The sequence below is a fragment of the Cetorhinus maximus genome, chromosome 4 (assembly GCF_964194155.1).
Source record: "Cetorhinus maximus chromosome 4, sCetMax3.hap1.1, whole genome shotgun sequence".
Lineage (NCBI taxonomy): Eukaryota > Metazoa > Chordata > Chondrichthyes > Lamniformes > Cetorhinidae > Cetorhinus > Cetorhinus maximus.
This window is the reverse complement of record NC_135882.1, coordinates 42,935,911-42,962,817: the sequence shown is the minus strand read 5'-3', so window position 1 is coordinate 42,962,817 and position 26,907 is coordinate 42,935,911. Positions and strand designations below refer to the sequence as shown.

General features: G+C 45.8%; 1 protein-coding gene across 1 annotated transcript in view; it reads left to right on the top strand.

Annotated features, from left to right (window-relative positions):
• The window catches only part of LOC144679584 (cAMP-regulated phosphoprotein 21-like), a 463,756-nt gene that overhangs the window by 171,644 nt on the left and 265,205 nt on the right, over positions 1-26,907 (top strand). The window lies entirely within an intron of this gene.

Here is a 26,907-nt window from a genome sequence, read left to right as displayed (position 1 = left end):
CCCTGGGGAATGAAACCAGCGAAAGGCCGTCACTTACTTTGTTTAGCTGAAACAGGCACAATGTGTGTACATGTTCTTTCTCTTTGCAAAGAACAGGGTCCTGTGTATTAATATATGTGGTAAATGTGCCACACTGCGAGCCTGACTGACAATCTTAAATTGGTTCTCAGTGTAATTCTGAGGATTATTTAGCAAATGTTGTCCAATCACGAAATCACATATGATGTTGGATACTGTGTTTTGAGTTTTGCAAGCACAGGCTGGTTGGATATGGTATGTGCCTTGCCCACTGTGAACAGCAGAAGGGATATGCAGTTTGATATGATCTGCCAGTCTTTGGGACATATGGCCTACATACCTAACATCACACTGGTGCTGAAATTCATATACCACATTACTCATTTGTGTGATAGGCAGAACATCCTTTTGGCTTGACGGCAGCAAACTCTTAGTGGCGAGTACCACTCACTTTGCTACTGCATAGTAGCAGCGTGAAACTTTCTGCCGAGCCCCCCTCTCATTCAACACGAAATGCTTTTCCCTACCAAGAAGGACAGGTGTGCTTTAGGCAAACTGGGGGAGTGAGTTATAGGTTACACCCTAGCTCCAAATTTTTCATTTTTCTGCTATCTTGCTTCTTTGCAATTCCAATACCTTGGCTGAAATAGGCAGTCAATAGCATAATGCATTCTGTCTGGGCCAAGTCAGTTTCCTCATGCAATATCAAATAAGAGGATTAAGATAACAATTACAAGGTGCCGAAATGTGGAAAATTAAACAGTAACATAACTATGGGATCACAGCTGTGCCAGACAGAATATGTTGAGAACAGCAAAACTTTAATCCATTTTCTGTGCTCATCCATGATAAGCTTTAACAGAATGGGCAGAGGATGCATTTTAAGTGTATCTGTGGAAACAAAGCCAAAATACTGCAGATGCTGGAAATAAAAACAAAACTAAATGCTGAAAATACTCAGCAGACCAGGCAGCATCAATGGAGAGAATTTTCCTGGCCCCAGAACGATGGGCTAGCAAGCTGTGTGGGGCATCGGGAAAATAGCAGGGAGCCCCGTCAGGATGGCTCCCTGATGCATTCCAGCTGCCAGGGAAGTTTCCCAGGGCCGGGCCAGGATGCAGATCTGCTGCCTGCTGATTGGAGGTAGGCAACCAATTTAAATAATTAAGACCCCAATTAGGGGTGATTTAGAGGGCCATTAACATTTTGCCAACAGTGGAGCAGCTCTCTGCCACCCAGAGAGACCAGCACTTCAATGGAGACTACCTCCCTGCAACAAGCTGGGAGGCCACTGGACCCAGAGGCTTCACCCCAAAGAGGGGACCATCAGCAGCAAACACCACACCCACGGCCCAGAGGCTACAGCTGGAAGGGTTTCCCCTCCTTTCTGAGGGGCCTGCCTTTTTGGCCCTGGTGAATTTATAGCTTAAATGTATGCCTCCATTTTGAGGTGCCCTTTTCGTTTTCCTACCTTTCTCAGCAGCGCCCTCCTATCCTAGTAAGATGCTGAAGCTCTGAGGCTACAGGCGCTGTATCAGGAGCACATCCACCATCCTTAATAGGATGGTGAGTACAGAGATGACCAATTAGGAGGCCATCTCCAGGAAAATAGCTACCCCAGCAAGCTCAGGACCCCCATTTGGTCCCAATGTCGGGGTCCCGAAGGCATGGGAAAATCCTGCCCAATGTTTCAGGTTGATGACCTATCGTCAGAAAGTTTTGATGAAAGGTGATCAACCTGAAACATGGGGCTGGATTTTACATGACCCCACTGGGCATTTATTTGGCGGGGTGGGGGGTAGGGGGGAGGGGGCGGGAGGTCACATAAAATAGGGCAGATGCCAACCCGACCACCTTACTGCCCATCTCTGAGTTCACCCCCAAAATATGGGCAGGAGGGGTGGTGCCCACCTGCTATTTTTAAGGGATAATCAAGGATCAATTGAGCTTATTAACAAGTCAATTGACCCAATAATGCACTGCCCACGACATAACACGGTTGGCCTGGGCAGCCGGGCAGGAGTGGGTGGGCCGTAGTTTTAAAATAAAGGGTATAAAGGGTAAGAGAGAGGCAAAAGTGGACATTGGGCCGCTGGAAAATGACGCTGGAGAAGTAGTAGTGGGGAACAAAGAAATGGCGGAGGAACTGAATAGGTACTTTGCGTCAGTCTTCACAGTGGAAGACACGAGTGACATCCCCAAAGTTCAAGAGAGTCGGGGGGCAGAGGTGAGTATGGTGACCATTACCAAGGAGAAGGTGCTAGGAAAACTGAAAGGTCTGAAGGTGGATAAATCACCTGGACCAGATGGATTACACCCCAGAGTTCTGAAGGAGATAGCTGAAGAGATAGTGGAGGCATTAGGGGTGATCTTTCAGGAATCACTGGAGTCAGGGAGGGTCCCAGAGGACTGGAAAATTGCTAATGTAACCCCCCTGTTTAAGAAGGGAGTGAGGCAAAAGACGGGAAATTACAGGCCGATTAGCCTGACTTAGGTCGTTGGTAAGATTTTAGAGTCCATTATTAAGGATGAGATTTCAGAATACTTGGGGAGGTCAAGGGGAGGTCATGCCTGACAAATCTGTTAGAATTCTTTGAGGAGGTAACGAGTAGGTTAGACAAAGGAGAGCCAATGGATGTTATCTACTTGGACTTCCAGAAGGCCTTTGACAAGGTGCTGCACAGAAGGCTGCTTAGTAAGATAAGAGCCCATGGTGTTAGAGGCAAGGTACTAGCATGGATAGAAGATTGGCTGTCTGGCAGGAGACAGAGAGTGGGGATAAGGGGGTCCTTCTCAGGATGGCAGCCAGTGACTAGTGGAGTTCCGCAGGGGTCAGTGTTGGGACCACAACTTTTCACTTTATACATTAATGATCTAGATGAAGGAACTGAGGGCATCCTGGCTAAGTTTGCAGATGATACAAAGATAGGTGGAGGGACAGGTAGTATTGAGGAGGCGGGGAGGCTGCAGAAGGATTTGGACAGGTTAGGAGAATGGGCAAAGAAGTGGCGGATGGAATACAACGTGGGGAAGTGTGAGGTCATGCACTTTGGTAGGAAGAATAGAGGCATAAACTATTTTCTAAATGGGGAGAGAATTCAGAAATCTGGAGTGCAAAGGGACTTGGGAGTCCTAGTCCAGGATTCTCTTAAGGTTAACTTGCAGGTTGGGTCGGTAGTTAGGAAGGCAAATGCAATGTTGGCATTTATTTCGAGAGGACTAGAATATAAAAGCAGGGATGTGCTGCTGAGGCTTTATAAGGCTCTGGTCAGACCACATTTAGAATATTGTGAGCAATTTTGGGCCCTGTATCTCAGGAAGGATGTGCTGGCCCTGGAGAGGGTCCAGAGGAGGTTCACGAGAATGATCCCAGGAATGAAAGGCTTAACATATGAGAAACGTTTGAGGACTCTGGGTCTATCCTCGATGGAGTTTAGAAGGTTGAGGGGGGATCTGATTGAAACTTACAGAATACTGAAAGGCCTGGATAGAGTGGATGTGGGGAAGATGTTTCCATTAGTAGGAGAGACTAGGACCTGAGGGCACAGCCTCAGAGTAAAGGGAAGACCTTTTAGAACAGAGATGAGGAGAAACTTCTTTAGCCAGAGAGTGGTGAATCTATGGAATTCATTGCCACAGAAGGCTGTGGAGGCCAGGTCATTGAGTGTATTTAAGACCTAGATAGATAGGTTCGTGATTGGTAAGGGGATCAAAGATTACGGGGAGAAGGTGGGAGAATGGGGTTGAGAAACTTATCAGCCATGATTGAATGGCGGAGCAGACACGATGGGCCGAATGGCCTAATTTCTGCTCCTATGTCTTATGGTCTTATGGTCTTATGGCAGGAAGGAAGGGTACTATCTTTGGGGGGTGCCCTTTGCACATTGGGCATGCAGCTCCCCTAAGATAGCAACTCCTACCTGCCTGCTGTTATGATACACACCACCCTCGCCCTTCCTCCCTAAATTTCCCAAACACTCCTCGCCCAAGATGCTGGACTTACCTGGCTCCGGGATCCATGGGCCGCTTTCTTGCAGTCTTGGCAGCACCAACTAATGTCCTCTTGGCACTGCCGGGACTGCTGGAGCTGCCGGCCAATCCAATCCCCAGTGAGGGGCACAGGCCCCACTGGCAGTCTGTTTAGCCTGCCCACAGCACATTATGGCTGAAGGACGGGCTGGCGTAGAGCGAGTCAGCTCCACACTGACTTTACTTCCCGTGTGATGGGCGGTGGGGGGGGCCTGTAATACGCATCCTGTAAACTCTGTTTTTCTCTCCACAGATGCTGCCTGACCTGCTGAGTACCTTTAGCATTTTCTGTTTTTATTATCTAAATTGGTGTTGCAATGCTACAAGCGACAAAGAGTTAATTGCAGCAGGTAGAGTAGATTGGGCATATGACACAGAGGGGGCAACTTAGAATATCATCAGGAAGGAATGCCACTGCAGAAGAAATGGCAGCAGCCATCAAATGACCAAGACAAGTAGTTTTTAACACATTGTGAAAGCCTGATGCTTCAGGGATTGGGCTTCACAGCCAAAAGTGGACCCGCAGAAGATAAATATTTTGGTATTTTGAAGGATATCTTTAGATGGAAGAAAATCTGCCAGTATACCAGTGGTGAGGGTCACAATTCTTACTGGGGAAGGCTATGGGGCTCTCTATTTACATTTTTATTTGGTGTTTCGTCAGAATACACACAAAGATTTTCTTGTAATTTTGCCCCGTGAACATCTAACATCCATGATTTTAAATTATAAACTCTCTTCTTCCCCATTGAGCTTTGAAGTGCTGAGCTCAAAGAATTTATTCTATACTCTGAAATAAAACAACAGATTGTCAGGAAAGTGTTGCTAAGGTCCAGCATATGCTCCTTTCTCTGGGTTCAGGCTTCAGTGAGCATTCACTGGTTGTAGCAGTTGTGCCCATCATAGTCTTGTACCACTTAGAAGCTGTAAATATACCTGTAATGTATCTCACACCAGCCATTGTACCACATTTAAAAACGCAAAGGTATTTTAGCAGGCATTTAAATAGTATCAAAATGAAAATGTATGACTAAATAAACTGATCAATCAGACTATGAAACTGAATATATAAAATGTATCTCCTCACTTGACGCTACATCCATAAACAATATATAGTTATCATGCTACCAAACTTGAGCAAGAGTCAATAACTCAAATTTTGAATTATCAGAAATTTTGCTTCCTGCTCTTCAATTTACCAGACAAATGATGAGCTCAGAAATGCAACAGCTCTATCTGTATGTGGCGGTAAAACTTCTTCTGCTGCAGCAACTGGCTGATTCTGCAGAATTTAATTTTTAAATATTTTTGTTTAATATTTAAAAGTTTTAAGTTGAATGTATTGTTTTATTCTCTCACTTCGTAAGTTATTGTTATTTACAAGACCTCTTCATTGAGCTCTGAGTACTATACCATTTCCTTCATAAGACAGTAAGGTGCCATTAGTTTAGTTGATAGCATCTGGGATATTTTGGGTTTGAACCCAGTATTGGGGGTTGCACTCATAATGTAAGTTGACATACTAGTTCAGTATTGAGGTGCTACATTGGTGGAAATGTTTAAGTCCCTTAAGGTTGGCGGGCAGGCGAAGAGCCCAGGCGGCCTTCGCATTTACCATGAAACCTCATCCACGGGCGGGATGAGATTTCATGAAGTGTTTATAAATTGATTAAAACTTTTTATTACAGTTCATTGACATGTCCCAGCTCATGTGACACTGTCACATGAGGGGACATGTCTTAAAATTATTATTTTTTCTTTATTAAAATTTTTGATAGTCAAACTAATCTCCCCGAGGCAGCTCTGTGCCTCAGGGAGATTTCTGCGCTCTTTCACGTGCCTCCTCCCCCCGTCCACATAGGAAGCGCACAGCGCTTCCGGGCGCGCAACACGCTGTGCGGGCCTTAATTGGCCCGCCCATGTAAAATGGCGGTGCACAGTTGATCGCAGGTGGCAATCGGCTGTGAGCCCGCCCACGCCCGCTCCCTCTCAGCTCCCCCCGATGGGGAGAAAACTCTCCCCCTAGTGACTAATTTCACCAAATTCCTCTCTCCCTTCCACTTCCTGATTTACAGCTATTACTGGAATGCTTTCTGTATCCTCCATAGTGAAGACAGAAGCAAAATATTTGTTCATTTCATCTGCCATTTCCTTATTACCTACTATTAACTCCCCCTTCTCACTCTCTAGCTGACTAAAACTCAGTTTACCTACTCTTTTCCATTTTAAGTACCTGTAGAAACATTTGCTATCTGTTTTTACATTTCTAGCTAGCTTCCTCTCATTCTCTAATTTCTTTCTCCTAATTAACCTTTTAGTCATTCTCTGCTGTTCTTTAAATTCTGACATATCATCTGTCCTGCCACTCATCTTTGTGCAGCTTTATGCTTTTTCATTAAGTTTGATGCTTTCCTCAACTTCTTTAGTTAACCACGGATAGCTGGTCCTCCCCTTAGAATTTTTCTTTATAGTAGGAATATACTTATTCTGAATACACGGAAATATCCCCTTAAATATCTGCCACTGCATTTCTATTGATCTAACCTCTAGCCTAGTTTCCCAGTTCACTTCAGCTATCTCAGATTTCATGCCCACTTAGTTGCCCTTATTTAAGTTTAAGATTCCAGTCTTAGACCCACACTTCTCCCTTTCAAACTGGATGTAAAATTCATTCATATTGTGGTCGCTGATACCTAGGGGTGCCTTTACTCTGAGGTCATTAGTTATCCTGTCACATTGCACAATACCAAGCCTAATATAACCTGCTCTCTGGTTGGTTCCAGAATGTGCTGCTCAAAGAAACTATCTCGAAAGCATTCGATGAATTCCTCATCGAGGCTACTACTGCCAATCTGTTTTTTCCAGTTTATATGTTGATTATAATCACCCACGATTATTGCTGTCCCTTTATCACAAGCACCCAACATGTCTTCTTATATACTTTGCCCTAAATTATGGTTACTGTTAGGGGGCCTGTAGACCACTCCCTCTAGTGACTTCTTTCCCCTACTATTCCTCATCTCCACCCAAACCGATTCTACGTCCTGATCCCTCGAAGAAAGGTCATATCTAACTATTGCACCAACGCCATCCGTGATCAACTTTTTCAAAATAATCTGCAATACTTTTGCTGCTCCTCCGAGCTTCCTATTCTTCTTGAATATCATATACCCCATAATATTCAGGACCCAAACCTTGTTATTCAGCAACCACGTCTCCGTAATGGCTATCATACCATATTTATTTACTTCAATATGCGCTATGAATTAATTTACTTTGTTATGAATGCTACACACATTCAGAAACAGAGCATTTAGTTTTGTATTTTTGCTATCTTTGTAAAATCTAGTCTTGACTATTGGTGTATACTTAAGTTTTATCTCTCTAGCCCTTCCTGCTATTTTATGACCCTCATTTCCTATTTTACTATTATGTTCTCCTGTCATGAATCTACCCTTTGATTTGCCACATCTACCCAAGCTTGATCCCTCACCCGCCTTGTTTAATTTAAAGCAGGTGCTTAACTAAAAGCAATATAACTAATCACTGCACCTATGAGATACCTATATTGGATGTGCAGCTGAACAGGATCCCTTAAATTTGGAACAAACATGGGCAATTTTCAGCTGGCACTGTCCTGCTGAAAATCGGGGTGTTTGAAGATTGTTGAGGGGGTGGCAGAGGGGTCACACCCATTGCCCGTCTGAGACTTGCCTAATTTTGAGTTTTGAGCAAGTCTTGAAATGTGAAGCTCCCAATACAGAACAGGTAATAAGACATCAATACATCGTTGAAATTTAAGTGTGACCGGAAGCCAAGTATATGTAATCTGTCCTTATAATTTAACATTTTAAGCCCTGGTATCATTCTGATCAACTTGCTATATACCCCGTACCTTTCCTAATATTCAGTGCCCAAAAGAAAATGCAGTGCTCCTGATGCTGCCTGACTAAGGCCCTGTACATTTGAAGTATGAGTGTGAGTGCTCTTTGTTGACCCACAAAAATCTTCAGGCATGCTTTCTGCTGCTCAACCAGAATAACCCATCCCCCTTTCTTCCCCCCAGCCCCCACACCCCACCCCCCCAACCCATCTTTCAGTCCTGACTTGCAGCTCAGCTTGATGGAGGAAACAGCCGATAACCAGTCCTGTTCGCCATAGCCGAAAGCTCATTGTGTGCTCTTTCTGAGCATCAGAAGCTCACCCAAAATACTTAGTTGAGGCACAATCATAAAAATGCTTTTTCTTTGATGGAACCATTGGACAGATGGCATGATAGGTCCACCACATGTGTACTCTAGTTAAAAATTATCCCCCCACCCTTTACCTTTTTCACTAAAATATTTTTATACATGCATGAAGAACCCTGAAATGTGATGTACTTTTAAAATCAATTCATACTAAAGCAAAAGCTATTTGCAATGCATTTTGAGATGAGTACTGTAAAACCTAGAGGTTTGCTGTATAAATTTTTGTTTCATCTTGACATGACTGCACAGTAAATTTGCTCTATAAAGGTACAAGTTTTTCATTCCAGACTTACAGATCACCCTTAAGGTATGAGGAAAACCCAATTTGGTGAAAGTTGCCTTTGTATTCCACTTATTTCGCCCCTATAAGCAGAGGCATCATCCCACTGAGTACCGTTAAGTAACTTGCATGACCTCAGGATATCTCAAATCGCTTCACAGCCAATCATGTGTTTTGAAGATTACTCATTTCTCCAAATGTATTGAAACATAGTCACAGTAAGGTCTGGCAAGCAGCAGTGAGAGTGTAACCATATCATCTATTTTTGGTCGTGCTGGTTGAGGGATAAACGTAGATTAGGACACCCCCATTCTTCTTCAAATAGTGGCATGGGGTCATTTATATGCACCTGAGGGAGTAGGCGGACTTCAAACACATGTCTTATCTGAATGATGGCACTTCCAGCAGTGCAGCACTCCCTCAGTAGTGCATTGAAATTAGAACAATGCATCATTTACTGCCATCTTAAATGTTAAATTATTGCAGCAGAAGTATTGCAGTTTTTTTTGAAGTTGGTCGCTGTAGGGTTTTTGTTTCTCCTTGTAGCTGTGAGTCGTACTTTGTAGAAAGTAGATGAGATGAGCTGCAGATGTATTGACAAAAAATTATGAACTTCTATAATTTCTTGTGTGGACACCTACAAATGCTTCTCTCAATTAAAAACAATGGATGCACTTCTTGGAACAGCTGAGGGTTCAGGTTCAATCCTGATCAAGGTCCCATTTATTGAATTCAATGTTCCCTCTAACCTTTAATTGTCGGAATACGCCAGTGATTTGTTTAAGAGCACGGCCCCTTTAAACTTTTTGGTGTGGTTACGTGTATGCAGTAATTTAAAGGGACTGGCTTGTGTTCAGTCTGTGCGGGAACTTTCAGATTGTTTTCTTTAAGCTGCGTGTGCAGCAATGAAGTGCTTTGAAAGTTCTACATTTAGTTCAATTGTATTGATTATCACATCATCCTAAAATAGTTACCCTGCACAGCTTAAGCTGATCATTTATGACCTATTTTGACATATATCGAAGCAGGTTGCCAGTGTCATTGGATGATGGAGGGATTGTGAGGAATATTGAAGGTGAACTGTGAAGTTTAAAAACTGTGGGCCCCAAATTTCATGGTCTCTCTGATGTACTCCAAACACAAGTGTGGTGCAGAGGATGGAAGTCAGTGCAGGATCAAAATAGGCTTACTCTATCTATATCATGGATCCTTATAATGGGGAGAACCTCCATTGCCCCTTATAACTGGTCAGAGAAGCTGTGGACTCCCTACACTAGGAGCGTCCATGTCCTTGGCCTCCCAGAACCCACCATAGCTTTGAAGTCCACTATGCTTAAGTAAAAGGAGCCTCTTGAATGGTGGAAGTGGGGACCAGCATGCTGGTCCAGGCCATTAAACTGGCCCATATGAAAGCTCATAAAAGACCATTCATTTGTTTTTGATCAATGCGCCTCCTTACAAAGGAAGTTTGAAGATGATTTTCAAGGTTGCTGGCTGAGGTTCTGAGTGGGAAATATTTTGCCCTCAACAAGACAAAGCAGCAGGGATCAAATTTCTTGGTTGCTTATGGTAGGCAGGATGTGCTAGTGCAGAACCCTTCAGTCTCATGCAACCCCCACCCCTGCCCCTCCCTCCAACCTCCCCCCACCTGGCCCCTTACATGCTCTGCTGGTTTATCATTGAAGGCCACCAGTGGGAACAACTCTGGCACAAGTGGAATTTCAGGCTCTGCATCCTTGCCCAGGCTTGGGTATCTTGTTTCTGATTGATAGAAACATTTGCAAACATTGAGGGAGAGAGAAGAACCTAACTTACTGTGGAATCACCAATTTTATGATGATGATATAAAAAAAGACATGACAAATCCCCCCACCCTTTACCCCCCAAATGTATAAGCCTATTAATTAAACACTGTTCTAAGAAAATGATTTGGGGATATCCAACAGATGAATACCTAGGCCAGAATCTTCTGTTCAGCATGTGGGGGCGGGCCCCACATGCTGGCGTGTAAAATGACGTGCGGTGATGTCGGGCGTGCGTCCGGACGTCACCGTGCATCATTCTGATCTTCCATTCGGCGGGTGGGCAGCAGAGTCAGCTGTGCGCCCGCCAAACTGTCAAAGGCCTGTTGAGGCCATTAATGAAGTAATTCAGCCTATTGAGAAAGCTGCCCATCCAACTTTAAGGTTGGCGGGCAGGCGAAGAGCCCAGGCGGCATCCACATGTTTCATGAAATCACATCCACGGGCGGGATGAGGTTTCATGAAGGTTTCATTAATTAAATATAAATTTTTATGAAAATTCATTAACATGTCCCAGCTCATGTGACACTGTCACATGAGGAGACATGTCTGAATAATTTTTTTTTCCTGTTTTTCACTGTTTCATAATGAAATTAATCTCCCTAGGGCAGCTCCGTGCCTCAGGGAGATTTCTGTGCTCTTTCGTGCACATGCGTGAAAGAGCACAGGCCCCAACTCTCCCTCCTCCGCCCGCCTGCACAGGTAGCTCTGAGCGCTTCTGGGTGCGTGTCACACTGGGCAGGCCTTAATTGCCCAGCCCGCATAAAATGGCGACACACACCGATCGCGGGTGGCAATCGGCTCCGCGCCTACCCCCGACTGACCCGTCCGACGGGGAGAAAATTCTCCCCTTAGCAAAGCTGCTAAATGGAAGTCAATTGGATTCAGGAAGAATTTAAGTTTAATTAGCCAGGTGGAATTTATTTGGAAAAATTATTAATGTGACAGTCAATGATAGGGAAATTAAATTAAATTCTAGCGGAGACCCACAAAACATTTGCAGTGAAAGCAGTATGTTTATTGCAACAGTACTTCTTGAAATTCCCATCCCATCACATCCTTCCCATGCCATTCCTCTCAAGCCAGACCCATCCTATTCCTTTCATTCCTCTCATATCATCCACACCCCATTCCCCAACCCATCCCTTCTTCCTATGCCATCCCCATCTCCATGTTCCCGCTGGTACCCTTCAATGCTAGCCTGCCAGAGTATATGAGCCCAGAATGGGGGAAGGAGGATTTGGAGAAGCACCAAATTAGCATGAGGCTAGTGATTTTGCACTGGCACATCCAGCCTACCAAAAACCACCAAGAAATTTGGTCCCTCAGATTCCACACCTCCAAGGCTGTCCCAGCCCCTCTCCCGTGCCATTAGGCCTCCTCCCTTCAGTGGTGTTCTCTCTCCTCCCACCCCCTCCCTTCCTCCCATGTCACCCCCTTCCACCCCATAGTCCCATTTCTTCCCCACTTCACCATGCTATCATTCCCTTCCAATGCTGCCCATACCCCCATGCCAATGGCCCCCTCGCCATCTTCCCAACCCTGCTTCCATGCTGTCCTCCCCCCTTGCTGTCCGCCATCCCTCCTCTCCCATGCAGCTTACACCACCCACTCATGTTGTTCCCTGCCCCTTCTCATCTCCATCACCCCCTCCCCCACTTAAACAAGGCACAGTCAAATTTGAAAATCTTTTCTAGGTAATGAATAGTTTATACTAAAGGAGTCAGTATGGGGGCTTTTATTACTTGGACAAGGTTATTATGAGCAAAATTGCCAGGTTCGTGGATAAATGATAATTTAGAAGGGAATTGGATAAGTATTTTAAAAGGAAATATGTTTCCCTGTATTTTGACAAGGAGTGCAATTCAGGAGTACCTAATTGGTTTGAAACACTTGGGATTGTTCTGAAGGCTTGAAAGGCACTATATCAAAGCAAGCTATTTCTTTTCATTCTATATACTGAAAAAGGATGGGGAAATGGGATAAGTGTCAGTAACTGGCATTGTACAGAACCAATGGCACTCTATTTTCTATGACTTAATTTTTAGTACTATTCTGTTTTTAGAATGTTTTAGCATTTCAAAATACACATGTATATAAAGCAAAGGAAAGAAAAACTTATTTTTATATAGCACATTTCAGTGCTGAAGTGCTTAACAGCCAATATGTTACTTTTAAAGTGTAATCACTGGTGTAACGTAGAAAACAAATAGAGTTTGGAGTATTTTAAGTGCGCATCCACAATAACTGTTGTATGGAGTAATCTAAAGACTGGTAAAAAGCTACAATGCATTGAAAGTTGAGGGAAAATATGCTAGTGAAATTTGAGCAAAGTTAAGAAACATTAATAAATATTTCAACAACCTTTCAGAATATGGAAATAGATTAATTAATGACTTATTGTGGAGCTGTTTTGCTATGATCTTTGGCACAAAAAATCAGCTAACTCATGAAGTTGTCAGGACTTATAAGTTAGGAATTTATCTCTACTTGAAATCCAGGGCAAGTGCTGCTGCAGTAACCTTTACATTCATTATGTGTCTAATTATTTTCTGATTCATGGTGCTTTTAGCTTAGATCTGTTTGATTTTCTTGAGGGGAGAAAAAAACAAAATTCTTTAACAGGTTTTCATTAAATATCCATAGCATTCTAAATGGCCATTCATAAATGGTTAAAATCTACAACAGCATCAGGTGTTTAAGATAAATTAGGGATATCTTGATGAGTTTACCATGTCGCAAAAAATTACCTTAATATATATCCAACGCGAGACCAGTTAGTTCAGTTGTTTAGAAGGCTATGTGGATCAGATTAATGTCAACAGCATGGGGTTCGATCCCCATTCCAGTTGAGTTAGACTCGGGGCCTGCCTCCTTGTCCTACCCATAATAGAAAAGTCATGTCACTTTACCATGGTCAGCAAATAATCACCAAGGATTGGCCTTCGGACAGAGAAATCAAGAAGATATATCCCAGATGGAATTTCAGATATTCTTGTCTTCAGTGCCTGCACATCCACTTGTATGTGACAGCTGGGGAAAAGTATTTCCCCTGTTGGGGGGGGGCGGGAGTGCCGGAGTGGGTGAGGGTGGGGGAGTGCAGGAGTGGGTGAGGGTGGGCACACCTCCAATTGGCGTCCCCAATCAGGGGCGCACCGCCATTTTATGTGGGCGGGCCAATTAAGGCCCGTCCAGTGTGACGTCCGCCAGGAAGCGCTATGTGCTCCCTGTGCGGGCGGGGGGGGTGGAATTCCCTCAACCAGGAGTGCGCTCTTTCACGCATGCGCATGGAAGAGCGCACAGATCTCCCTGAGGCTAAGTGCTGCCTCAGGGAGATCGGCTCTGAATTAAAAATTGTTATACAAATGATAGAAAAATTTCCCTGACATGTCCCCTCATGTGACACTGTCACATGAGTTGGGACATGTTGATAACTTTTATTAAACCTTTATTAAAAATTTAAATATCTTCATGAAACATCATCCCGCCCGTGGATGAGATTTCATGCTTTTTCTGAAGCCCGCCAGGGCTCCCGGCCTGCCCGCCAACCTTAAGGTTGGAAGGGCAGGTCCATTAATGATTTAAATTAGTTTCTCAATGACCTCAATTGGCCGTTGACAGGTCGGTGGGTGCACAGCTGATTCGGCTGTGTCCCCGCCGACCTGAAAATTGAAATGATGTTGGGTGACATCAGGAGTTTCACCCAACGTTATCCTGCATCATTTTACGCGTTGGTGAGCGGGCCCTGCCCCCGCTTGCCGAGCGGGAGGTCCTGCCCCTGGAGATTGAATAGATTGAAGAACACAAGAGAAATCTGGCATGCGTAGTTCTGTCTCTTCATGCACTAACTTTCCCACCATGGATCCATCTTATAATCCCTCAAAAAACAATATTTTTTATCTATTTTGTTGTTTGGTACATTATTCCACATATTTATTACTCTGAGTAAAAAAGCTTACCCCTGAATATATTTTTTTATTAATTTCCAATTTAAAATTAAATTAACAACATGATTTTAAAAAATTTTTACGGTACCTTTAAATTCAAAATAAGTCAAATGGAAAAGATTCATCTGAAGGTTCTTCAGATTTGTCAAGATGGTCCTAATGATCTACTTAGTTACACAATTGACATTTAGAGAAAATTGTAAGAACAGTATGTTATGCAGACCTGTTGACAACCATGCCCTAATGTGGAGGCGAGCATGTGTGATTAGAAAAGTAAAGGTCCCTGGGCTCCAAGGGAAAATGACAAACTGGATCCAAAATTGGCTCAGTAGCAGGAGGCAAAAGGCTGACGGGTGTTTTTGGTGACTGGAAGACTGTTTGCAGTAGGGTTTCACAAGGCTTAGTGCTTGTTGTAGCATAGACTAATGATTTAGATAAACGTTTAGTTATACGTAGATGGTATGATTATGAAATTTGCGAATGATACAAAAATTGGTCATGTGGTTAATAGTAAGAAAGAAAGCTATAGACTGCAAGAAGTTTTCCTTTGACTGCTCAGATGGTTAAGAAGGTGGCAAATAGAATTCAATTTGGGGAGGGAAAACAAGGTGAGGGAAGACACAATAAATGGTAGGATACTGAGAAATGTAGAAGAACAAAGGAACCTTGGTGCAAATATCCACAAATCCCTGAAGGTAGCAGAATGTGTAGATAAGGCACGTGGGTTACCTTTCCTTATTACCCAAGGCATGTAATATAAGAGCATTGTGGTCACCACACTAAGGGAAGGATGTGGTCACACTGCAGAGATTTGTGGGGATGTTACCAAAAATGGAGCTATGAGTGAAAATTGGAAAGGCTGGGGTTATTTGCTTTGGAACAGAGGATACTGAGGGGAGATTTTATTGCAAAGTATACAATTAAAAGAGGCCTTGATGGAGTAGATATGAAGAGGCTATTTCCATTCACAGAAGGATCAATAATGAGGAGGGTTGGCAATTGGCACAGTGGAGTAGGGAAACTTCCTCATCCAGAGACTGGTGGCGTACTGGAACTCACGACCTGAAAGGATAGTTGAGGCTGAAACCCTCACTGCATTTAAGACTTACTTAGATATACATTTGGAGTGCTGTAACCTGCAGGGCCATAGACCAAGAGCTGGAAAGGGGATTTAGGTTGGATAACTCTTTTTCGGCCAACATAGACACAATGGGCCCAATGGCTTCCTTCTATGTTGTAAATCTTTTATGTTCCTATGCTGAATGATGCTTCAGTAGCACCCAAAAGTGGCAGGACATGCTTTATGTGGCGCTGGCTAAGAAGACACCTGGGACGGAATTTTCCCATCCCATCTGCAGCAGATGGCGTGACAGGCAGGAGCGGAGAATCCAGCGGCAGGCAAAATGTCAGAAATCCAGAAATGTATAAACAGCTTGCAATTCACCTGATGGTTGGTTTGTGGTGGGTCAGTTATCCTGCTGATTAGTGGAGTAAATACCATTTGCATTCATTAACTGTGGCGAGTAACTGACCTCCTGACTCTCCAAAGCCTGTCCACCATCTACAAGGCACAAGTCAGGGGTGTGATGGTGTACTATAATAAAAGCAAAATACTGCGGATGCTGGAAATCTGAAACAAAAACAGAAAATGCTGGAAAACCTCAGCAGGTCTGACAGCAACTGTGGAGAGAGAAACAGAGTTAACATTTCGAGCCCATATGAAGAAGTGAAGCTCTGAAGAAGTGTGATGGAATACTGTCCAATTGCCTGGATGAGTGCAGCTCCAACAACCCTCAAGAAGCTCAACACCATCCAGAACAAAACAGCCCATTTGATTGGCACCCCATCCACAAACATTCACTCCTTCCACCACTGATGCACAATAGTAGCAGTGTGTACCATCTACAAGACGCACTGCAGGAATTCACCAAGGCTCCTTAGGCAGCACCTTCCAAGCCCACAACCACTACTATCTAGAAGGACAAGGGCAGCAGACACATGGGAACACCACCACCATCCTGACTTGGAAATATTTCGCTGTTCCTTCACTGTTAGTGTGTCAAAATCCTAGAATTCCCTCCATAAAAGCACTGTGTGTGTGCCTACATCACATGGATTGCAGCAGTTCAAGAAGACAGCTCACCACTGCCTCCTCAAGGGCAATTAGGGCTGGGCAATTAATTCTGGTCTAGTCAGAGACACCCACATCCCATGAATGATTTTAAAAATGATTAGTCATTAATATGCCACATCAGAGATTGGAGCACAGGGCTAGGTTGGGTCACTCATCTCAATGGAAGTTTAATATCCCACACGGGGCTCAAGATGTTACATATCTGTGATGCTGTTATGACTGATGCAGTTGGTAAAGCGGAGTTATTAAAATCCCCAGGGGGAAACTTTAAACAACTGTCATAACCTAAAGTTTTAATTGTTATATTTGAGATGCGACTCTAAATTCAGGAATCAGACCATCAGCTCTTGAGGCTTTACATTAAACTAATTGAAACATTTTATTAATTTACACAGGTTAAAATATATATACATGGTTACAAGTTACTACTATCATAACTTTTAACAAATTCCCAAGCTAATCTCCATTGAGGCAACAACAACCCATAGACTTAACCAAACACCAGGCAAAGCATTTTCACCTTACGAATTCAAAATGAGGTTCTTGTCACTGAGGAACCAGTTGGACCAGTTGGCGGCTTACAACTGCTTTTTGATCTTATGTTGCCTCTGCTCTGCACACCCGAAAACTACTGAAGTTATACCCACCACCACTGATTGAATTCAAATTCTCATTGTCTCACCACCCTCTTTGAACTTCACCTTTTAACAATGAAACCCCATTCATTGTACCAATTTTATTCGTAATATAAACAGATTGCTTGGTAGCTGCTAGATAGGCGTCAAGTTTTCACTGACGTCTTGAATGCTCGATTCAAAAAATGCAAATGCACGCTATCCCTCTTACATATCAAAACTAGTACATATCAAAGTACCCAGTCTAGTTGGATTTAATCCAATTAAGACATATCCGCAGACTAAACCTCTATTTTAAAAGAAAAATATTTTCCAAAATATTATATACATTAATAGCTTCATGACAGATGCCATCTTGGTCACCATGATGTGTGTGCTAGTGTCTTAGGGACAAGGTGGCATCAGCCACCATGCAAGTAGGGCAGGAGAAACTATGGACCTTTACAGCTTCCAAACATGTCATCTTCTGAGCTTCACCTTCTTGCCCCCTGAATCATTAATGTCTTCAATGTTTCCTTTCAGAGAGAAGGCAAAAGCACATATGGATCCAGGTCTCAATGCTGCCTTTGTCTGGGTCCTAATGCAATGGAAGAGGTGAAGGGGGGAGAGATGACTCCATGTGCAACTTCAGTAGGAAGGACATGGTCAAGCGAAGCCAGAGCATGAACAGAAAGGTCAGGAGGAGAGACCCAAACAACGGGGGCAACTCACCAGACCTAGGGTTTATCATAGAAGAGTCTCCTATTTACAAATGAGTGAGAGGCAATGCCGTGCACGTCTGCACTTGTCCCCAGTTCTGGTACATCACATTTGCCACATTCTTCATGAAGACGTGGCGCCATGTGGAGTTGGAGGGTATCCCCTGCCAGTGGTTTTGAAGGTGACCGCAGTGCTACATTTATTTGCCTCTGGGTCTTTCCAGGGATCAACAAGCGACCTGTGCGGCACCTCTCAGTCTGCAACACAGTGATGCATAAAGTAGGTCACAGATGCCTATTACAGGAAGGCCCATCATTATGTCAGGTTTGCTCTGGATGGAGATAGCCAGGCTGTGAGATTCACCGGTTTCACCACCATCTCAGGCTTCCCAGGAGTGCAGGGTGCAATAGACAGCATCCATCTATACGGGCTCCATAGCAGCAGCCCCTAATGTTTATAAACTGCAAGGGCTACCATCCCATCAATGTACAACTGGTGAGTGATCACCGGAAACACATACTGCACGTTTGTGCATGGTACCCTGGGAGTTGCCATGGCTCCTATATCCTGAGTCACTCCCAGGTACCTGACATTTTCGAGGGGCCATTAAGTTTGCAGGGATAAAAACAGAAAATGCTAGAAAAACTCACCAGGTCTAACAGCATCTGTGGAGTGAAAAAAAAGAGTTAACGTTTCGAGTCTGTATGACTCTTCTTCAGAGCCGTCTGCAGGGATGGCTGCTTGGGGTTAAGGGGTACCCACTGAAACGCTGGCTAATGACACCAGTGCGTCACCCTCAGAGTCATTCCGGGGAGAGGTACAACGTTGCCCACAGCTCCAGATGCTCCCTTATAGAGCAGACCATAGGGCTTCTGAAGATGCGTTTTAGATGCTCAGGTGGCTCAATACAATACAATCCCAATAGGGTTTTCTGCATCATTGCAGTGTGTTACACCCTTCACAATCTGGCAATGCAAAGAGGTGAACCTTTGCCAGAGGATGAACTGGAGGAGGATGAGAGCTCATCAGAGGATGAAGATCTGGAGGCCTAGGAACCTCAGGAGGATGCTGAGGGTCAGTATGAGTGTTAACTGCTGACAGGTTCCAGGAAGAGTAAAGTTAAGAGGACATATGGCCACATCCCTCCTAGCCCTCAATGCCATTTACTTTCATCTCAGGGGATGTCCACCCACTTGCAGTGAGAACAAGTCTTGCATTCACACTTGCGCATTCTGGCTCATGAATCACCAGGTCATGATGTTTTCTTTGGTCCGTGAGGCCCTGTAAGTGAGCTTACTCTGGGAACTGAGAACCAATTAGGAACAAGGTTGATGTGAGAGGAGACTTGAAACCTTCGCCGCCATCTAATGATGTAAAAACTGCTGTGACTGAGATGTGGACATATCTAAGGATCTCCTCCTCCCGTGCACGTCTTTTCTTCTGTCACTACCACTGAGGAGAGGCAAAAGCCGCTAGAATATCAATGCTGATGAGCTGCCCTCACTCAATGGTGTTCCTTTAGGAAGAAGGGTTAGAAACGCTTACATCACACACTTCCCATAAAGATTTAAACACATCTCCCTGACATCACACAAGGGACAAATTCAACTGAGGTTGTCATTACAGGAATATAGCTCTCACAGTGGGACACTTTCACTGAGTGGGAGGAAGGTTAAACATCAAAATAAGAGGATTCCAAAGAACAAAATCACAACGCCTTCTGTTGCCCAAAACATTCTCATAACTATCAAATGTATTCACAAAAGCACAATTTCTTTACATGTATAGCACACCTGTGACCCAAAAATGACATCAATTTTTCTTAACTTTCCTAACTCTACCAGTTTGCCTGTGTGCAGCCCTGGCATCTGCAGCAGGAGTGGAGGCAGCCTGCTGACTGCTACATCCTAATATCTGTGATGACATTGGTGGACGTCCTCTTGTGGCTCGAGGCCTGGAGGGCCCTGGCCTGATAAGGGTCACCTGCTCAAGGGCAGGAGCACTCTCGGCAGCCTGAGAAGCTGGAGTGGATGGGGTCACAGGCAGAGGGGGCTCTGAGCAGCTACACGCCCTCAGAGTGTTCTGAGACCAGCTGACGATCATCCTCCCTGTGGGTACCCGAGGGCCCTGCCCTGACTCCTGCAGAAGATGGTGCACCTGAGTGAGGTCACGGTGCCTCTTCCCCATGTCGCCTACATCCTGATGGTGCCCACCAGGGTGCGTGGCCATGGAGTGTAGGGCCGAGCACAAATTTGGCAGGGCCTGCTGGACCAAGCCTTCCCATGGTGACCTCGAGGCACATGCATGTCGGAGCCACAACATCAGACAGAACGCGGACGGACTCCATCATTTGCTCTCGTCTGCTGAGTGACTGTCGAATCTCTGCCTGATGTTCCACCGCTTGTCGTTCCATCTTCAGCATTGATTTGGCAGCCACTTCCAGAAGCTCATCATCTGACTCAGACTGAGTGAGTGGCTGGTCTCCAGCAGCCCCTCCGAGTGCCGGAAACCTCGGCTGTCCCAGCCTCTGCTGCAGGGACGTGTCAGTGAGGTATTCCCCAGAAAGTGAGCCTGAGCCTAACCTACAGCTGGGGCCAACCGACGTGTGTGTATCTGAGCTGGTGAAGGGTGTGGATGAGCGCCATGACAGTTCTTCCAGAGCTGCTGGTGCTCAACTGGCTTGGGGGCTTCGATCTGCTGGTGCCTAGAGAATAGAAAATAGAGTTTCAGTTAATGAGCATGAGCTAGATAAGACTGCATGTGACTCACTGTGCTTGTCAGGATCTGATGTGGTGATAGAGCTGTGATCCGTACTAGGTTACTGGGAGAGGCCGATCTCCCCTTCCCCATAGGAGCGATCCCTGTCCTCCTCAGCCAGCTCAGCTGCAGCCTCCTCAAACTCAGTGAGGGTGATGATGTCGGCCGTCACTCCCCTGTTCTGTGATCTCTCGTGCCTGTTGTGTGCTAGCTTGGCCTGTATGAAGAAGAAAGAAAGGCATGTGATGAGAAGGGATGGAGCAGAGGTTGGGTGAGATGCATGTTCCCTGTGTGTGGTGTACCCTACCCAGAAGGGCCAGAGGATGGAGTGTGAGCAACATGATAGACGGGATGGTGATGATGTGAAAGTCTCGATGAGAGAATGAGTTTTGATCTGTATCCCCCACTAAAGGTTGTGTGAGATCCCTGAAGAAAGTAGCTGTTTGAGTGCATGATGCCATGATGAGAGTTTGATATTGGAGGGAGTTGAAGGATGACTTACCCTGGTGGAGCGGATGAGATCATTCATCGCTTTCCTGCACTGGATGGCATTTTGGGAAAGGTTGCTAGCCACACTGACCTGCTCTGTGATGGCCTTCCAGGCCAGAGAGTGAAGCTGCTGCACTTCCTGCAGCTATCCCTGTATTAGAGGACTTGCCTGTGTGCCTGCGCCCCTCTGATCAAGGCCTGGGAGGGCCTGGTGGGTGAAGCGGGGGGGGCCTGCCTTCTGCTTGAGGTTCTCAGCCGCCTTCTTCTGGCTGCAAGACATCTCTGCATGTCTCCAGAAGACAGGTGGGCTGGAGAGAGTGAGATTATGTGTTGGACTGGCCTTTAAATATGGTGCCTGGACCTTCAGGGGCGAATCAACACCTGACCATACTTGCTGGTGCATAATGAATGCCCATCCAAGTGCAGAATCGGGCGTGAGTTCCTGCCATTCCGGCCAGTGGGATGGGTGCCATCGAAACTGCCGCCTCTGCACTTAGTCTGATAAATGGAAAATTCAGCCTCTGTATTCTAGACCTAGAACAGCCACAATGGATTAGAAGGTAGCAAATGTAACATTGCTTTTCAAAAAAGAAGGGAGAGAACACAGGGAACTATGAGGCTAGTTAGCCTGACATCAGTTGTCAGAAAAATGCAGGAATTTATTATTAAGGAGCTGTTAACAAGGTACTTAGAACACCACAATGTGATTAGACAGAATCAACATGGTTTTATGAAATCACCTGACAAGTTTGTTAGTGTTTTATTGAGGATGTAACTAGCAAGGTAGATTAAGGGGAACCAGTGGATGCAGTATATCTGGATTTTCAAAAGGCATTCAATAAAGTGGTACAGGAAAGGTTGTTACACATGATAATATATTAGCATAGATACAAGATTAGCTAACAGACAGAAAGCTGAGTGTAGGGATAAATGGGACATTTTCAAGCTGGCAGGCTGTGACTAGTGAGAGCCACAGGGATCAGTGCTTGTGATCCCAGCTATTTACAGTCTATATGAATAACTTAGATGAAGGAACTGAGAGTACTGTATCCAGGTTTGCAAATGATACAAAGCTAGTCAGTATAGTAAGGTGTGAGGAGAACACAAAGAGACTGCAAAGGGATATAGACTGGTTAAATGTGTAGGCAATAAATTGGCAGATGTAGTATAAGGTGGAGAAATATGAGGTTATTCACTTTGGTAGAAAACATAGAAAATCTGAATATTTTTTAAATGGTGAGGAACTTTTAAATGTTGATGTTGAGAGCCTTGGATGCCCTCGTATCGGAAATACAGAAAGTTATCATGCATGTCCAGCAATCAATTTTGAAAGGCATGATGGCCTTTATTGCAAGGGGCTGGAGTAGAAGGGTAAGGAAGTCTTGTGACAGTTGTACAGGACTTTGGTGAGACCATACCTGGAGTACTGAGTACTGTGTGCTGTTGGTTTCCCCATCTATGGTAGGGCTGGAACAAAAATAAACTAGATTGATTCCTGAGATGAGAGGATTGTCCTATAATGAGTGGCTGAAAGAATTGGGCCCATACTCTCCAGATTTTAGAAACATGAAATGTGATCTCATCGAAACTTATAAGATTCTGAGGAGCTTAACGGGGGAGATGCCAAGAGTTTGTTTCCCCTGTCTGGAGAGTCGAGAACGAGGGACCATAATCTCAGGATTATGGGTTGATTGCTTAAAACTGAAATGAGAAAGAATTGCTTCACTCATAGTGCTATGAATCTTTTGAATTCTCTATCCTAGAGGGCTGTGGAAACCCAGTGATTGAATATATTCAAGGCTGAAATAGATTTTTGGACTGTAGAGGAACCAAGGTATGTAGAAATTGGGCAGGAAAGTGGAATAGAGGCCAACGATAGCCATGATTTACTGAATGGTGAAACAGGCTTAAATGATTTTATGGCCACTTCTGCTTCTATTTTTTATCTTCTTAAGGTGATTATCAGCCAGTGATGCACGATTGGTCCATCCCAACAAGATGCTGCTAACCTAGTCTTCAAGTATTACTGTACCTACTTGGCAATAACTTGGGAAGTACAGTCTTCAGCGAGTCAGTCAGCAAAGGAGCTAGATGCAGAACTGCTGTAAGTTTCATGAGCTGCCTGAGTGCAGCATATGGCAGACACAGCCAGTGATCACTCCTGTCACTTATCACCTCAAGCCAACCTCCACCTCATTCTAGGAAAGTTGTTGTGTGGACTTATGAGGCTCTATGGAGTAGCAGAGAGTATTGTTCCTTGACACCACCTTAAGGAGCAGCACTGCCTCTTCTGCAGCTGTCAAAAGGGGTGCTGAACTGTCACCTGTGTTTTTAGCCTTTCTAAAGGCTATCAGAATTTTTGCCACTTTTATTATGAAATATCCTTTGTACCCATCCCTCTGATTACACTATCTGCTCCCTACAATTCTTCCTACAATTGCTCAAATCTCCATCTGGATCTGCAAATAATTTGACAAACATGCAGCAGGTGCATGGGAACACCAGCACCACCTGTAAGTTTGTGTCCAAGTGACGCACCATCCTCATATGGAACTATCTCACTCTTCCTTCACCACTGTAGGGTCAAAATCCTGGGCCAGAATTTTTAGCTTGGCATGTGGGCGTGTACCCAACACACCCGAGCGTGAAATAAAATGTGTTGGCGCCAGCTGAGCATGCCAATGTCAACGCGCACTCTTGGGATATTTCGCTAGGTGGGCATGTGATGAAGACGGATGTGCACCCATCATTAATTAAGTGGCCAGTTAAGGCCCTTGTGACACCGATTGTCTCGGGCTATATGTGGCCTGTGCGATTTTCAGGCTGTCGCACAAGCGAAACAGGCAGGCGGGCAGGCCACAATTTCAAAAACCTCATCCACTGGTGGGATAAGAGGGGTCAGTGGGTTTATAAATGTGAGCAGTTTGTAGTTTAGGATATAACTTGCTGCTGGTAGGTGTGAATGGGACATCTTCATTTAGCTTCAGAGCTGCGTTGACAGAAATAAGAGGCTTCATTTCAGGACTTAGTGTTGTTCCCCAGGCCCCCGGAGGATTCATAACACTTGGGGCCTTCCAGGTATCAGACAGCCTTCCCTTACCCTGGTAATGGGGATTGTGGTCTCAGCTGGAGGCACCTCCTCTAAGGAGGAAGAGAGGGCCAGAAGTTGGGAGGAGGCCACGTGTCCCGATTCAGCCTCCAGGGAAGCGACCTGTGGGAGGAGTGGGGCCAACAGGAAGTCCAAGATGGAAGGGGCCACAGAAGATGCCACTATCTGGCTGCCAGGGTTTACAGGCAGCAATGCAGCTACCTCAATATGTCTGAGGTGCAATGTCTAAGGAGGGTCCGTCTTTCAAGGGAGACAGTGACCTCCATTTGTCAGAGGATCGGCCCTGAGATCAGCTCCGACAGTGTGGGTGGACACACCGTGCCAGTGGCTCTGAAGGTCACAGTGGCCCTCAACTTCTATGCCTCCGGCTCTTTCCAGGGGTCAGTGGGGGATCTGTGTGGAGTCTCCCAATCAGCTGTTCACAGTTGTGTCAAGCTGGTGACAGAAGCTCTGTTCAGGCGGGTACTGACCTTTATTTTTTGCCGTATGGATGAAGCCAGTCAGGCTGAGTGAGCCAGAGGCTCTGCGGCCATTGCTGGCTTCCCCCGTGTCCAGGGTGCAATAGACTGTACACATGTGGCCATCAAGGCGCCGGCAGGTGAGCCCGATGCCTTCGTCAACAGGAAGGGCTTCCACTCCATGAACGTGCAGTTAGTGTGTGATCACAGGATGCTGATTCTACAAGTCTGTGTAAGGTACCCAGGCAGCTCCCACGACGCCTACATCCTCAGACACTCCCAGGTGCCGGGGATCTTCAGTACTCCAGCCTGGCTGGATGGATGGCTGCTGGGTGACAAGGGCTAGTTCCTTGGTCAGCAACATACACTTTGTGCCATTTCAATAAAGTTTAAGGAGAAACACTTGCATCATAACATCATGGTTTACCCAGCACCTGCAGAACAAATGAAGCACCCAGAAGCCAGTTGCATAAAAACTCATTTAATTAACTGGTGCCTGGCAAACATTCTACAAATTAACATCGACAGGTGTTTTCCATCACACAATAAACACTGAACGGAAAAATGGGGGAAACAAATATCACCCGTGATCAGGCCATGTTGTGATTAAGGTGCTTTAAGTTTTCACTTACGGGCTATGTTAGGTGCTCCGCCCTTCACTGGCACTGACATTGGAGACAGCCTGCTCACTCTGCTGTACTATTGGCCTTGATGACTTTGGTGGGAATCCTCTGGCCCATGGAGCCTGTGCTGGCCCCGCCTGGGAGGGAGAGGCCAGTGCCACAGTTGGCATCTCCCCAGTCATTGTAGCCTCATCAGATGCCACAATCACTGGCAGAGGGGCAGAGGAGCTACTGTCCTCATCCGGACCGCCCTGGGAGGAGCCTGCAGAGATGACAGGCAGCTCGTGCACCAATGTGAGGTGGCTCTGGAGCTCCCTGCTCGCCATTGATGAACGGGCACCTAGCTGGGATACTGGTGTCCAATCCATCACCCACACTGACACTGGCCACTTGAAGTCATTGCCGATGTGAGGGCTTGCAGGTCCGAGCACACCCCCTGGAACCCCTGATTCAGCTCCTGGAGCAGCCTCTCTGTGAGAGTCGCCAATCTCTCAATGGAGGCGGCATTGCACTCGGCCATGAGGGTCAGCGCAGTGCTCACGCTCCGCAAGGACTCCTCCACAGTGGAGACCATGGTACGCATTGCCTCATATATCTCCACCAGATCCTCCCACACACCCTGCTGGACTTCCAGCATCTGCTGCCTCAGGGATGATTCCAGAGGCTCACCATCAGCCACTGACTGAGCATATTTCTGGTCCCCAGCCATCCTCCGACAGCCGGCGCCCTAGGCACTCTCTGTCTCTGCCTGCACCTCAAGCGAGTGTGAAGTGCCCTCACCAATGTGCACCGAGATAGTGGCCAGCTATTTAATGCCCACTGAGGTGCTGGTTTCTGCGCTGGTGCCCATTTGAGAGAGCGGGTGTGACACAGGTGCGTTCTGATCGGCGTTGTCCTCGGATCACGGGTGGGCTTTCAGGCTCCTCATCCCGAACAGCTGCTGGTGAGCCTGAAAGAAAGAACAAGGACATGTCATTAGTTGAAGTCATCACACTGTTACTGTGCATGCCTGGCAGCCTCATGAGACAGAGATGTGCATCAGGGTGCCCTTGCCTTTTCATTATCAATGGGGATTCCAGGTTCGAGGCTTACATCAATATAGAGACTACAGTGGAATGGTTGCAATAACGGATATTCTCACCTCAGTGCACTGCACTCTTACCTCCCTGTGGCACCCCAACCTCACCATGGCTGCTTGACCGAGGTGCATGGCGCCTCTCCAGCTCCAGGGCCTCCTGCTCATAACGAGTGAAGATTAGTAGGTGTGGCAGAACCTGCCATTACGCGACTCTCTCTGTGGCAGAACCTGCCAGTACGCGACTCTCTCTGTGGCAGAACCTGCCAGTGCGTGACCTCTCTGCATTGTTATGGGATGTTTGGCCAGCTCTTACCTGTTCTATAAAGTAACCTATGCCAACGCGGTACTCACCCTTCCTGATCGCAGCAGATCATTGAAGCGCTTCTGGCACTGCATCCATGTGCCCTTACCACGTCATGGCTGCTGACCCTGGATGCCACCTCTTCCCAGGCCTTTTTGGTGAGGTGGGGGGCCTCCTCCTCCCATCCGTAGGGACAAGGGTTTCTCTCCTCACTGCCACCTCCTCCAGGAGGGCAGCCAGGCATTCATCAGAGAAGCGCGAGGTCGACTGTCCCACCGACCTGCTCTCCCGCCTGCCG